This window comes from Anabrus simplex, chromosome 1, assembly GCF_040414725.1.
Source record: "Anabrus simplex isolate iqAnaSimp1 chromosome 1, ASM4041472v1, whole genome shotgun sequence".
NCBI classification, from domain to species: domain Eukaryota; kingdom Metazoa; phylum Arthropoda; class Insecta; order Orthoptera; family Tettigoniidae; genus Anabrus; species Anabrus simplex.
The window spans coordinates 490975978-490989322 of NC_090265.1; the positions used below are offsets into that span (position 1 = coordinate 490975978).

Genomic DNA, 13345 nt, shown 5'->3' on the forward strand with positions numbered 1-13345 from the left:
TTCCTTCCAACTCCTAGGCCTTTCCTACCTTTCCTATCCCATCGTCGCCATATGACCTATCTGTGTCGGTGTGTCGGAAAGCCTCTAGCAAAAAGAAAAAAAAAGTCTTCTGGATCCTCCTAAGTGTAATCATAGACTGTATTCGTTTCATCGTTAATCTTTGTCGGCCTTAGTGATCTGATGTTATAACCGTCTGGACCAGAGTTTAAGCCACCGTCTCATGTTTGCCATTCTACTAAAAAATATGACAACTTCCAATGCAAATGTGAAGAAAATGTGTGCAGTGAAATTAGAAAACGCCAGTAAAAAAGAGTTAGCACTCTGTTAACAATAAATCTTTAAGGACCTACTCGTAAGTAATTTGATATCCCAAGCGCTTTTAATGTTTAGAGAACTCATAGAAACAGTCGTATGCTAATGTAATGTTAATTCAGCAGGAATTGAATCTCTAAACATAGGCCTAATGATTTGCATTGTATCTAGCTAGAGATTACTAAGACAGGTTGACACTTTGAAAGTAATGAAATTCCAAGGTTGAAACTCTGAAGGTAATTCCAAAATGCCGATGATCTAGATGTTAGGCCGTTTCGAACAATATTAAATCATTATGAACAAAATTCCAAGAGAGTTTGTTGTTTCCGTTTTATTTCTAGTATGCTGCACACGCTTTTCGCAGTTTGCACAAGTATAATTTTTCATTTTTGTGACATTTTCTAGCTTAAACCCTGGTCTAAACATACCTAACTTTATCAAAGAAAACGTGCTTATTGACAAACTTGCACCATCTCTTTCATGTAACACCTTCACGCACTGTAAAGAAGCCAACCTCACGTTCATGGAATACAGGGAAAGATGAAGGCTAGCTTCTCACAATGGGACGACCTGTTGTTACAACATGCAGTCCGGATACTGGCTCTGCCAATCTCCAGGGCCATCTGGCGACACGTCATTCACAGCACGTCATGTTCACGTTACAGACTGTTTTGCTCCTGAGATGTGGCTCGGGATGAAGTCATCCACCACAGCCGGCTTTATATCAGAAGGTCGCAGGTACAACGCCTCCTTCCGCTGTTTATAATAATACTAATAATAATAATAATAATAATAATAATAATAATAATAATAATAATAATTTTACGTCCCACTAACTATTTTTACAGCTTTCAGAGACGCGTATGAGCCGGAATTTTTTCCCCGCATGATTCATTTAACGTGACGGCATATCTACCGACACGAAGCTGACGTATTTGAGCATCTTAAAATACCGCAGGACTAAGCGGGAATCGAAGAGCTTGTTATTGTGATACTGGGAAGGTACACGGGATAAATCTGATATAAATGAAAAAGTTCGGCATCTAAGTTCTTAATCTTTAAGGCTGAATTTGAACTTTTTTTTTTTTTTTTTGCTAGGGGCTTTACGTCGCACCGACACAGACAGGTCTTATGGCGACGATGGAATAGGAAAGGCCTAGGAGTTGGAAGGAAGCGGCCGTGGCCTTAATTAAGGTACAGCCCCAGCATTTGCCTGGTGTGAAAATGGGAAATCACGGAAAACCATCTTCAGGCCTGCCGATAGTGGGATTCGAACCTACTATCTCCCGGATGCAAGCTCACAGCCGCGCGCCTCTACGCGCACGGCCAACTCGCCCGGTGAATTTGAACTGTATACATTGTTTGACCTCGTTGGTGGTAAACTGGCATGGGGGATTTAGTCTTTCTGCACATACTATTTTTCGCGTCGCATGGCTGGTTTTTGGACGCTTGTGTAAAATGTACTGAGTTTAAACGTAATTTAGACTAAATATTTATAGGATAAGTTAGCACCCTTACACACTAAGATAATAGATAGGCCTATCTACAGTTCCCGGCAAGCTGAGTTACCCAAATAGAGACAATAACGCTTAGACGTTTCGTGAATGTGTTGTCCGACTCGTTGGCTGAATGGTCACCGTACTGGTCTTCGTTTCAGAGGGTCCCGGATTCGATTCCCGCCCGGGTCGGGGATTTTAATCGCTTGTGATTAATTCTTCTGGCTCGGGGACTGGGTGTTTGTGTCCGTCCCAACACTCTCCTCTTCATATTCACACACTACACTACCAGCCACCACAGAAACACGCAATAATGATTATATCCCTCCATATAGGGTTGGCGTCAGGAAGGGCATCCGACCGAAAAACACGGCTAATTCCACATATGTGTGACGCAGTTCGCGCCCGCAACCCCACAGGTGTGAAAAGGCGGTAGGAAAAGAAGAATAAGAAGAGTTTCGTGAATTTGTTGTAAAGACTTACTAGACTTACAGTAGAGGTACTATTACAATACTCTGAAATTTTTAAAAATATTATGTACTTAAAGTTTTGTCATTGTGTATATTAATTTATGTTACTCCGTCTCACTTCGTTTTCTTTCATACCCTATCAAACCTACATTATTAAATTCTGAAAAATCTAGTGTCATTACTTTCCGCTGCTAATTCGCTTGAAGAGCGGGAAATGTGACACTGACGAAAATCGAATTAAGTTTATTCCTCTAATAATTCTTGCCTATATTTGGAGATGTTAAAAATGTTACAAACCTTCCACTTTCTTTCCACTCTTGTTCCCGTTTTTTATATAATATTTGACTGTTATTGCTCTACTGGTATCCGGCATTTCGAATAGTGATTATGATTAATTCTCGACTACTGGTAATATGGGTATATTACCTTCTAGAAATTGCCCAAACCAGCTGCTGCATAGCGTAGTTGGTTAAGCGCTCGTTTTCTACGTGCAGGGTTGTGTATCGAGTCCTGGTCTTGTCGGTTGGTATTTAGAAGTTGGTAAATGGGAAAGATGCGTGTTCATTGTTATTTTAAATAACTTCTTTTACAATATATTTAACGCAATTCAAGACTTTACATTCGAAAGGTGGTGTCAAAAACAAGTTTTCACAATATATGCCGACAACCTGAACAGTTTTTGATTATAGTAGCTTCAATTCTGAGGTATTAAAACAACACGCTGTCTCATAGTCATATGTACAGAAATTAGTATGTTAAAACACCAGATCGCCTTCAAACTTCTATTTGATAAGAACCCTTTCCAAGTGAAATTTGGAATATATTTTAGTGTCATGTGCTCTTATGGATGTGGGACCTGTAGAAAATATCAGATAAATTTCGACAACAGTGGCACTGAGCCCGTTTAGTAACTTTCCAACTTAAATCTCTTATAAGTTATACGTAGGCCCAAAGCTACTGAGACTGTGATCCCAATCGCACCATGAGTCTACTTGTTAAGATATATAATCATTAATTTAGCTTTAACTATACATAACTGCATATTGTTTCATCCACTATGCGTTAAACCTATATTTGGAAACCTAATTGTAAATAAATTTCATTTTTCCAGAGATGATAATGGAGACTAATTGTAACCCCAAGTAGTAATAATTCACAACGTTGTATGACTGTTCTTCATTCAGAGAAACACTAGAGAATATTTATCAGATTTATCAGTAGACTGTATAATTTTTATTTCATTTCCAATAATTATAGTCAAATGTGTTCTTTCGATACGCGTGAAATCACTAATCATTACGTTTTTTTTTCTTTTTTTCAGTAGCACTGCTCTCACGAAATCGAAATCTTATTTTAGTATATACTGTCGTGCTCGAAGAAAGTGCAGCACCCGCTGGTCCATTCACTTTCGTTGGCCCACATGCGTGCTTCTCGGCCATCTGTACGTGTTATGGCCGTCCATAACGCACGCCAGGGAGAGAGTAATTACGGCAGCCAAGCGTGAAGCTTCCTTCCCCCTACGGACTCGGCTCTCCCACGCACAGCCCCACATTTCTCCCTAACATGATATTCAGGAAACTTCGAATTCATGTATCATTGTCAAGCTTTACTACAGGCATTATTCTTCCACTGTGTCAACAGCGATGTAGCGCAGAGGAAAAAAAAAAAAAAATCGAAGTAAGGTGTAGGAAAACTAATACAGTGAGTCTGTCTACGGCGTTTTTCAAACGGAAAATGAGTTCGGCGATCACATTATATTTACATCGCTCAGCATTTGCTTCTGCTTTGTTGCATTGGCCGGATTTCGAACCGCGGCCGTCTAGGTGAAGAGCACAGCCATTCGCCTATGACTCTGTAATAATGGGATCGTGAGAAGCGAATGGAGAAGGGTGTTTACGTAGGAAATTAGTGTAAGAATAAGAGAAGCAGACTCGGAAGAGATTGTTTAGATGATAATAATGTTATTGTTTTTACGTCCCACTAACTACTTTTACCGAGCTCGATAGTTGCAGTCGCTTAAGTGCGGCCAATATTCAGTAACTGGGAGATAGTGGGTTCGAGCCCCACTGTCGGCAGTCCTGAAGATGGTTTTCCGTGGTTTCCCATTTTCACACCAGGCAAATGCCGGGGCTGTACCTTAATTAAGGCCACGGGCGCTTCCTTCCACTTCCTAGGTCTTTCCTATCCCATCGTCACCATAAGACATATCTGTGTCGGTGCGACGTAAAGCAAATAGCAAAAAAAAACTACTTTTACGGTTTTTGGAGTCGCCGAGGTGCCAGAATTTTATCCAACAGGAGTTCTGCTACGTGCCGATAAATATACCGACACGGGCTGACGTATTTGAGCACCTTCAAATATCATCGGACTGAGTCAGGATCGAACCTGCCAACTGCGGCTCAGAAAGCCAGCGCCTCAACCGTCTGAGCTACTCAGCCCGAGGAATAGATGTTTCTTCATGGTTAAAGATGTGAATGCGGAGGACACAAAAGTGTTAACTGCGAATGGATGTTTGGAGAATGGACGTTAAAACATATAACAGTCGATAACAGAAGTGTATGACAACAGGAGAGAAAATTCTCAGCTGGTAAAAGGTTGTGAAAAATATCGCTCGGGATATTTTATAAGTGTCTGACTTAGGTGTATAATTGTACTTCTCAGTAGATATATAATACTCTTCAGAGTTTGCGATATGTTGACCCACGGTGGATATCTCAACACAAGAATGTCGCATATCTTCTTCTTCTTCTTCCACATATGTGGGGTCGCGAGTGAGAATGGATTTGGCCCTGTTTTACGACTGGATGCCCTTCCTGACGACAACCCTAGCTGGAGGGATGGAGTTACTATTGCGTGTTTCTGTGGTAGTTGGTAGTGTAGTGTGTTGTCAGAATATGAAAAGGAAAGTGTTGGGACAAACACAAATACCCAGTCCCAGAACCAGAATCAGACGCGATTAAAATCCCCGACCCGGCCTGGAATCGAACCTGAGACCCTCTGAACTGAAGGTCTCAACGCTGACCATTCAGCCAATGAGTCGGACACAAGAATGTCTCATATAAACACATGAAATACCATTGACGTGAACAGAATCAAATTTTCGTTCGTGGGCTTTAGAAATATACCCCTTAACTCTACCATGTCCGATTCCGTAGCTGAATGGTCAGCGTAGTGCTCTTCGGTTCAGAGGGCCCTGGGCTCGATTCCTGGTTGAAGAATTTTAACCTCAAATGGTTAGAAATAGCTATACGAAATTATATATTTACTTTACGATCTCCTCCGACTGTTAATGGCAGTGCGTCTCATCGCTCTATAGCACAGGTATAGTAGAAAGTGCATGTCTTAAATTAAAAACCCTGATGTTGAATTACTACAAAACTTCCTTTAAAAGCCAAATGGCATTGTCACTGGCTTTTCACCAGTGCGACCGTGGTTCGAATCCCTACCAATACATGTGAGTTTTAAAAATGAATAAGTAGTTACTTCCCTATTGTTCGTAATTCATATAAAATTGGAGATCCCGTGGCTATTATCACAATATCAACAGTCACTTGAAACTACAAGCTTGCTTTACTCATTTCTGTCAAATATTACCATGACTAACTTCCACAATAACCATCAACCATCATCAAAGTAATCAAAACTGACTGATTCAAACTCAAGTCTCATAGACTTTCGACAGCGAACATTTGGTGAATTTGTCCCTCATAATAGCTCATAAGCTAGTCACCTTGGCTCAAGATGAAGGCTGTATATTAACTTATCTCAGCACAACTATTCCTTGTGAGGCTCCTACCTTAGAGTTGATGTCGTACAGTAATGATATGACAATTATTAGACATAAACAAGCAGAGCCTAACTCGTGGTGTGGACTGAACTTGATAAACACACTGTGTGAGGAGCTCGGATGAATTCTTGCACTCCAGAGTGAATACTGTAGCAGATCTCAGGCAATTTGTACCTCCCTGCTCTGCAGTGAAAATCGCGCACATTTCGTTTTAAATTGTACCTACTTACCTCAGTCGCAGGAGGTATTAGCCCCTACCCTTCCCTCCGAGCTGATCGATTTGAAATGGTCTCTGACGACTTCCCTCGAGGAAAATTAGTTCCTTCCCCGCATCCGCCTACAGTTTCAAGCCCTGTGGCCATAACGAGCGCTGATGTTACACCCGAACCACAGAGTAGCTCCTCACTTAACTCGTATGTAGTATTTCTATTTAACGATTATTTTTACAGAATTTTTTGGTGTCCAGATGGACAGACAATTCTATGCTGAATTATTTTCACAACAGTGTATCCCGTCACGGCGTTGGGTCAATTGAACCCATCCACCATTTAATTACTGTATTATTTGTATGTGTGTTAAACACACACTTATTTTATATTTGTATAATCCTTTACGTCCCTTTAATTTGAAGCAGCCAGTATTCAGTAATCGGGAGATAGTGGGTTCGAGCCCCACTGTCGGCAGCCCTGAAGATGGTTTTCCGTGGTTTCCCATTTTCACACCAGGCAAATGCCGTGGCTGTACCTTAATGAAGGCCACGGCCGCTTCCTTCCACTTCCTAGGCCTTTCCTATCCCATCGTCGCCATAAGACATATCTGTGTCGTTGCGACGTAAAGCAAATAGCCAAATAATAATAATAATAATAATAATAATAATAATAATAATAATAATAATAATAATAATAATAATAATTTGAAGCATGTAGCACAGTAAAATCAATTTACAGTGCATAACCCTGTATCGTATGTGCCTAAGCCACTAGGCATGTCGTTAGTCATCTTCTTCCGATTCTGAGTTTCAGAGCAGTTCGGTTAGTCGGTCAGAAAACAAATTATTTAAATATCCTATTATGTTTCTGGAAGAAATTAGTGCTTAACTATAAACAATTTTGATACACTAAAATAATATACATTACCTATCTCTAAGCACTGTCACAAGGCACCTGGTTAAGTGTGTTTCCTAATTGTATAGCTGTAACCAGCTATGACTAAACAAAATCGTTGATGATAATTAACCGTTTCCTCAACAGCATTTTAAATGTTAAACTACTTACACTTTAGCCTACCTATCTCAACATTATCATCTGAAGAAATTAATGTGAGGGGGAGACCTGCCACATTCCGTTCACAACTGGAGATGGACATTGGCCATAGGGACTCACACCAAGTCTGACGTTGCTTTCACTTTATTCCCTGTTCGACCTCTGTCGGTAAATTCTTATTCTCTTCCGATCCCAAAATTGGCCATTTCGAATTTGGTATATGAATATCTAATTAAGCAAGCAAGGAGTTTTTCGTGACTGTCAGTATCATGACCGTACCTACAGGACCTCTCTTTAACGTGAAATCCGAACCACAAGGACGAGACTCATTTAAAAAATACCGCATGCATTGGCCGGGATGCAAAACGCGACCGCCTTAGGGAGAAACCAGTGACAATGCCATTCGCCTACCACGCCCCCGTGACGATCTCTTCTTTCCCTTATGAGGCTGATAGCATATGTTCGGTGATATAATATCCCAGAAATACCGAATCAGGAGCGTATGCCTCAAGATCGATATCGAAGCTTTCAATGTTTGTAGTGGAGTTAATGTGTAATAAATAGTAAGTAAGCAGAAATGTGCTTCTACTGTATTCGAAAATGGCAGGGCTTTAACTTCTTTAAGAGAATGTTCACAATTCTGATGATGATGATGACGATACACTTAGGCTGCCTTCGTATCATTTTCGGTGTTTCATTTGATTCTACCACATGATAGAGAAACAGATCGCTGTTGGACGATCATTGGCGGAGTTTTGACTAATTTTGTCGGGTAAACACCAAATGTGTCGCTAAAAACCTTTCACTTGCCGACATCGTACGACGTGGAGAGCCGAAGTGACGTTTTCTCCCGCCCTTCTAAAATCCGACTACCTCAACCGGGTTTGAACCCACAATCTCGGGGTCCGGAGGTCGACACTCTACCACTGATCCAACGTGCCGATACTGATAAATCGTACAAGTTCAGGAAAGTTTCGGAAGGATATTATTTTGCACTATAGCTTTTTGTTTCTCTTTGAAACAGATCGAGTTCGAGATGTATGTGAATAACTTCTGTAGCTTGTTGTTAAACAGACATCATAAACGCTGAAGATTACCTGGTAGGCGCAGGGAAATGTAATGTTCCTCCTCTTCCTGATCTTGCCACGTATTGCTGACACAAACACAGTAAATCACTCACACCGACACTAGCTTCCTGTACCTAGCGAAACACCACCAGTTCCGGCTGCTACGGTACCATTAAGTTGAACATGCCAACTGAATGCAAGGGTCGCCGCTCACGCCTCTATACCACGGCCCACTCTTCTACCGCCAGGAGCGCTGGTAGGCCTACACCGGCCTTCAAGGGCTATCGCGTGCTCCTCACCTGACCAAAACAATCACTCGCTGCCTCCTAGCAACTGTTCACGTGTTGCTCTCAAACCACAGTTCGTGTCTTTAATGTTCGTAAATACATACTCTTACCAACCTGAGAGACGCACTTGGTTAGTCGTTCTTCTTCTGTTTTCAACATAGCACGTAATCTGGCTGAGGTCGGGGTGTACAGTATAATAGACACAATTGATCCACCTGTAGTGAGATACAGAGTTCAGAGTGCATTATGTCTTCTGGTATGAGCTAGGCCATTCCCAAAATGTGTGCCATGACGCCCTGAGGAACCGGGGCTTCCTCGATTGGTCGCCGCGGAATAGTACAAAATTTTCAGTTTCTTATTTGACATAGAATACGCCAATATTCTTGTTCCAGTACCGGATCCTTCGGTAAAAATATGTGCGCCCCAAATAAAGTGTATGCCAGTCTTCCTTAAATAATTTCAAAACTATACATCTAGCAAAAATATAGTAACTGAGTTGAAAAGAGGAAGGTCCACAGAGTCTACCCAAATACCTTTCAAGGTCAGATGACCAATAGTGAGCTGTCTGCACTTCTGATATTTCTTAGTGAAATCGGAGCTGGGAGAGAACATTAACATTTGTAGAAGTCGGGACTCCGATGTAATAACACATATCACGAAAGTGCCACGTCACCTGTTTCGTCTACACGAGATCTATCAATATCTGTAATAATATTTGTGAGAAAACTTGATCAGATGGTGAGTTCGTTTGAATATTTGTGAATTTTGAGAAGATTTCCGTAATATCTCCTTATCATAATTTAAAGGACGTTCATATTTACCGCAAACGGAAACAAGAAGAAAGAATGGGTCAAAAGGATTCTATAAAGTCTAGAATATCGAAGGTTGAAGGCAGGATAGCCTGCATGCAAGGTAAGAAAGCTGAGGTGGCTTAGCGCGGCAAGCTACGTCTACTGCTCTCATCTAGTCTGAAGGTAGATACATGCACCCGAAGACACTCAAGAAGATGTAATTGAATCGACAAGAACTGGAAACAGTGTGATTTGACAACATTCTGAAAATAAGACCCCAGGCAAAAGAAAAATAATTATAAACCTAAATCACTCATGCGTAAAAGATCTGCGGCTTCGACATAGCTCCTTCCCTCTCTTTTAGCTGTCCTGATGCTGCCCAATATCTCAACCAGTGACGTTACTACAGCCTCTTCTAGATGGCGTTCTGTAGACAAATAAATGCCGATTTATCATGGTGTAGAGTTAGTGATCGGACATTAAATCATTTGAATGATGTTCTGATTAAGGATACTGCTAAGTCAACTGATCTTTGAAGGATTGTTTAAAAAGAAAATAGACATAAATTATGAGAGCGAAATATGGAGGACGCACCGTCAACCAATGTGCAGTGTGAAGAAGTGTAATAGATATGACTAGCTGATGTACCCGTGCTTCGCTACGGAATTCTTAAAGACTATCTTTATAGTTTTCCCAACTGAAGTCAACATAGGTCATTACAACGACGTAAGTACGAATGTCGCGATAAAGGAACCGGGAAGTGTTACAAGCAGAGAGATGCGCATCTTGGTATTTCATCCGTTTAACCATTAAGTTTTCAAAGGATTTTGTTAATTTTTTTTCAGTAGTTTATCAAAGCCTGTTATCATATGAAATACTGGATCGAATGAAAAACAGCACATTTTCTCACTTTTAACGAAAAGTACTACGCTGCCGACGTAACAGTTCAAAGCTCCAGAGCTGGAATGACCAGGCCCGGACAGCCGTGAATACTGCTCTGTCATTATTCTGTTAAGTGTGCACACTGCTCATTCCAATCAGTGCCTCGGAGTAGGGATTGAATAGCTGGAATAGTACGATGAAACAGTGTGTTACGTACCAGTAGAATCAGAAAATTGATAAACCAGAGGAATGGCATGTTAAAGAAGAGAGAGAACTATCTCCCCAGCAATTTCCCGCCAATATTCAGGCAGGCTGTTATACTCAGTACTCAGCAGTAATCCCATCTATCGGAGATAATTGGCGGCAGAAGACACAAAGCACATCACAACAAACAATGGTCAATGTAATGTTATTGTTTATCAATTTTATGAGCTTTCTATATTGCCAGTCTTCACATTTAGTTTTCTTCCTACTCTATGATATTAGAGTATCTAATATGCAATGAGTTCTCCTTTCTTTCTTGACTCCCTCTTGTGTTATTATTCAAGCGATCGTTCCTTCACGATCTTTTTCTCATTCTTATGATCACCTTCACAATTTAATCACCATCACCACCAATCTTATTATAGTCTGTACGGTGAAAGTGAACAAGACATAAATGATCGGAAATCGCATTCTCTATAACTTTCGTTATGTAGTACTTTTCGATATGACCAATAACATACCGTAGGTAATTAAAAATTGCATTTTAGGCTCCTTTCCCTAAACTACCATTTCAACCAGGGTGAATAAAATTATTTATAACGTAGACTATAGTTCCTTATTCCCCGACTTCACATGGCGATTTTCATTAAATTCTGTTCCCCCATTTTCTCGTGTCTCGGTGCTGATATGGACTTAGCAACAAATATCCAAAGTCATGAATATCTCTGTTATCATAGCCGGTACAGTAAAAATGTGTAAGACCGAGCTTGATAGCTGCAGTCGCTTAAATGCGGCCAGTATCCAGTATTCGGGAGATAGTGGATTCGAACCCCACTGTCGGCAGCCCTGAAGATGGTTTTCCGTGGTTTCCCATTTTCACACCAGGCAAATGCTGGGGCTGTACCTTAATTAAGGCTACGGCCGCTTCTTTCCCATTCCTAGGCCTTTCCTGTCCCATCGTCGCCATAAGACCTATCTGTGTCGGTGCGACGTAAAGCAAATAGCAAAAAAAAAAAAAAAAAAGAAGTGTAAGGCCGAGCCGAGTGGCTCAGACGGTTGAGGAACTGGCCTTATGAGGCCAAATTGGTGGGTTGGATCCCGGTACAGTCCTCTGATATATGAAGGTGCTCACGTCAGCCATGGTGTATTAACAGGCACGCAAAAGAACTGCGGGGAAAAAAATCCGCGAACTCGACGTCTCCGTAAACCGTGAAGTCATTAGTAGGATGTATTATTATTATTATTATTATTATTATTATTATTATTATTATTATTATTATTATTATTATTATTATTATTATTATTATTATTATTATGTAGATAACGATATTATCAGGAAACGTTTTGGCATTGCACCGATCCAGAATAAAATGCTGGAAAGCCGACTACGCTGGTTTGGGCATGTGTTATGTACAGAGGACGAGGCAAAGTCAGCGTATACATTGGAACTCGCTGGAAAGAGGCCCAAGGGACGACCAAGACAGCTGTGGACCGATACAGTGCACAACGGTCTGAAAGCTGTAAATCTGCATCCAGACATGGCTCGAGACCGAACTAAATGAGGTCTCCGAATCCTCACAGCGGAGGTCGCCGCTAGGCAGGACAAACTCTGAAGAAGAAGAAGAGGGAGGAGGAGAAGAAGAAGAATACTGATGTTTTCATGCCCGCATTAATATATATGACGATCTTCATGGAGTTTGTCGTGTGAAATAAATTATAGAAATGTTTTACGTTTCGTGAAGACTTTCTTCCGCGTCTCGGAAGAGAAACACGTTTGACCACGACTATGACTGTTCTAACCCTTGAGGATCAGTCACCTTTCTACAAGTAAGTTTAAAGAAAGGTTTCTTAATTACGTGAATGTTTTCAGAATAGTAGTGTGGTACTTTCAAGTCCAATTCTACTTGTTTGAAAATTAGCTTAGTATCTGTGTAAAAATATAATCTGAAAACACGCTACTTGCAGATTTATTATGATACTTCAAAAGGAATCAAAATACTGTTTTAATTCATTTCTACCTGAAGAAAGCTTCGGAATGCTAATTAAGGGATAGAATCAAAAGATGAGGAGGGACTCATTAAACTCGCGATGCTCTTCATTGGTGTCTTGATAAAGCAATGGAATTTTGATCTCTCTCTCTCTCTCTCTCTTGAAGAAGGGAGATATTTTATCGTTTGACGTATATCGTGAAGTACTCTACGCACAAAATCAATGTGAAGATTACTTTTTTACAGTTTTGTTTACAAAAAAAAGGAAATCTCCATTATTAACTTAGCATTCTGGAATGTTATTACAGTAATAGGGTTTAATGTTTTTATTAGAGCTTAAATTCTTACTATTTTAAATCCTTTGAAGATTGTGACGTGAATTAAACTTCACTGAGTGAGTTGGTACGTGGTATGCTTCGTTCAGCTATGGGCTTAGTGAGGTGATATGAGTGGCTCAGGAGGTAGAACGCCTTATAAGCCCATGTTGGCGGGTTCGATCCTGGCTCAGTCTCGTTGTATTTGAAGATGCTCAAATACACGATATCACTATTTTTAAATACCAGCTGCGGATTACTCTCGACAATGGCTTATTATTAAACAGTAAGAATTGCAGTTTGGGTTGAAACCTATACTGCAATCTTGCTTGATCGAAGGTAACGTTGTGAAGTCTCTACTCCGCGTTTATCTACACTCCATGCAAATGCAAGCTCTATTTCTACTTCCGTAATTTTTAAGACCTCTAACATAAAGTTAAATGGATGGAATTAAAATAGATTCATTCCCGCTACGATATGTTATG

General features: G+C 40.5%; 2 protein-coding genes across 2 annotated transcripts in view; one reads left to right on the plus strand and one right to left on the minus strand.

Annotated features, from left to right (window-relative positions):
• jv (javelin) overlaps window positions 1–8591 on the minus strand; it is a 66588-nt gene extending 57997 nt beyond the window's left edge. The window contains exon 1 of the mRNA XM_068225024.1: window positions 8425–8591. The gene's annotated coding sequence lies outside the window, so the exon portion shown is untranslated. The remainder of the gene's footprint in view (window positions 1–8424) is intronic.
• Window positions 1–13345, plus strand: part of MCU (mitochondrial calcium uniporter) — a 431816-nt gene that overhangs the window by 237931 nt on the left and 180540 nt on the right. The gene's annotated exons all lie outside the window — the stretch shown is intronic.